Source organism: Leucoraja erinacea, chromosome 27, assembly GCF_028641065.1.
Source record: "Leucoraja erinacea ecotype New England chromosome 27, Leri_hhj_1, whole genome shotgun sequence".
NCBI classification, from domain to species: Eukaryota; Metazoa; Chordata; class Chondrichthyes; order Rajiformes; family Rajidae; genus Leucoraja; species Leucoraja erinaceus.
Window position 1 is genome coordinate 26700975 of NC_073403.1, and position 2500 is coordinate 26703474.

The window sequence follows — 2500 nt, forward strand, 5'->3', positions numbered from 1 at the left end:
TTCCCTCTCTCCACTCCTGTCTCTCTCTCCCTCCCTCCTCCCTCCTCCACTCGTCCCCTCTATCGCCACCCTCCTCCTCCTCTCTCTCTCTCCCCCTATCTCTCTCTCTCTATCTATCCTCTCCTCTCCTCTCTCCCCCTCTCTCCACCTATATCTCTCCTCCCCTCTCCTCTCTCCCCTCCCCTCTCTCTCTCCCTCTCCCTCCCTCTCTCTCCCCCTCTCTCTCCCTCCTCTCTCTCTCTCTCCCCCTCCCTCTCTCCCCCTCTCCCTCTCTCTCCTCTCCCTCTCCTCTCCCTCTCCTTTCCCTCTCCTCTCCCTCTCTCTCTCCCCTCTCCCTCCTCTCTCCCCCCTCCCCCCCCCTCCTCCCCTCTCTCTTTCTTTTTTCTCTCTCCTCTCTCTCCCTCTCCTCTCCTCCCCTCCTCCTCTCCTCTCCCCCTCCTCTCTCTCCCCTCCTCTCTCCTCTCCTCTCATCTCCTGTCCTCTCTTCTCATCTCCCCCCCTTCTCTTCTACTCCCCTCCACTCTCCTCTCCTCCCTCTCTTTCCCCCCCCCCCTCCCCCACCCTCTCTCCTCTCCTCTCCTCCCTCCCTCTCCTCTCCTCCCTCTCCTCCCTCTCCCTCCTCCTCCTCTCCTCTCCTCTCCCTCTCCTCTCTCTCTCCTCTCCTCCTCTCCTCTCCTCTCCTCTCTCTCCTCCTCCCCCCTCCTCTCCTCCCCCCCCCCTCTCTCCTCTCTCTCCCTCTCCTCTCCCCTCCTCTCTCTCCCTCTCTCTCTCCTCCTCCCTCTCCTCTCTCTCCCTCTCCTCTCCTCCCTCTCTCTCTCTCTCTCCTCCCTCCTCTCTCCCTCTCTCTCTCCTCTCCTCTCCCTCCCTCTCCTCCTCCCTCTCCTCTCCTCTCCTCTCATCCCCTCTCCCCTCCTCTCCCCTCCTCTCTCCTCCTCCTCCCCTCCCTCTCCTCTCCTCTCCTCTCCTCTCCTCTCTCCTCCTCTCCTCTCCCATCCCCTGTCATCCCCTCCCTTCTCCTCTCCCGTCCATCCGCCCATCCCCTCTCTTCTCCCCTCTCCCCTCCACTCCTTCCTCTCCTCTCCCCCCCTCCTCTCCTCTACTCCTCCTCTCCTCCCCTCTCCTCTCCTCTCCTTTCCTCTCCACTCTCCCTCCTCTCCACCTGCCCTTGCCTGCTCCCCTCTCCTCCCCTCTCCTCTCCTGTAGCAAGTACGAATTTCATTGTCTCTCCCTTACTCTCTCTCTCCCCTCTCCTCTTTCCCTCTCCCTCCTCCCTCTCTCTCCCCTCTCCTCCCCCTCCTCTCCTCTCCCTCTCCTCTCCCCCCCTCTCTCTCTCTCTCTCTCTCTCTCCTCTCTCCTCCCTCTCTCTCCCACTCCCTCTCTTCCTCTCCCTCTCCCCCGATCTCTCCCTCCTCTCCTCCCTTCTCCTCTCCCTCCCCCCCCTCTCCCCCTTCTCTCTCTCTCCTTCTCTCTCTCTGACCCTTCTCTCTCAATTTCTCACTCTCTCTCTCTTCCTTCTCCTCTCTCTCTCTCCTCCCCTCCTCTCCTCCCTCTCCTCTCTCCTCCTCCCCCTCCCTCTCCCCTCCTCTCTCTCTCTCTCTCTCCCCCTCTCCCCCTCTCTCCCCCCCCCTCTCCTCCTCTCTCTCCTCCTCTCTCTCCCCTCCTCTCTCTCCCCTCCTCTCCTCTCTCTCTCCCTCCTTTCCTCTCCTCTCCTCCCCCCCTCCTCCCCTCTCCTCCCCTCCCTCTTCCCCCCCTCCCCTCTCCTCCCCCTCTCTCCCCTCTCCTCTCTCTCCTCTCCCCTCATCTCCTCTCTTCCCCTCTCTCTCCTCTCCCTCTCCTCCTCTCCTCTCCTCTCCTCCCCTCTCCTCTCCTCTCCTCCTCCTCTATCTTTCCCTCTCCCTCTCCTCTTTCTCTCTCACCCTCTCTCTCTCTCTCCCTCTCTCCCTCTCTCCCTCTCTCCTCTCTCTCTCCCCCTCTCTCCCTCTCCTCTCTCCTCTCTCTCTCTCTCTTCCTCCCTCTCCTCTCTCTCTCCTCTCCTCCTCTCTCCTCTCCTCTCTCTCCTCCCTCTCCTCTCCTCCCCCTCCCCTCCTCTCTCTCTCCTCTCCTCTCCTCCTCCTCCTCTCCTCCTCTCTCTCCTCTCTCTCCTCTCTCCTCCCTCTCCTCTCCTCTCCTCTCCTCTCCTCTCTCCTCCTCTCTCTCTCTCCCCTCTCCTCTCCCTCTCCTCTCTCTCCCTCTCCCTCTCCCTCTCCCTCTCTCTCCTCTCTCTCCCTCCTCCTCTACCTTTTCTCTCTCCCTCTCTCTCCTCCATCACTCCTTACCTCCCCTCCTCTCCTCCCCTCTCTTTCCCTCAATTCTTCATATCTCTCTCTCTTTCCTCTCCCCCCCCTCCCCCCCCTCTGCTCTCCCCCTCCCCTCTCTCTCCCTCCCTCTCCCCCTCCTCCATCCCTCTCTCCTCTCCCTCCCTCTCTCTCTCTCTCTCCTCTCCTCCTCTCTCCTCCTCCTC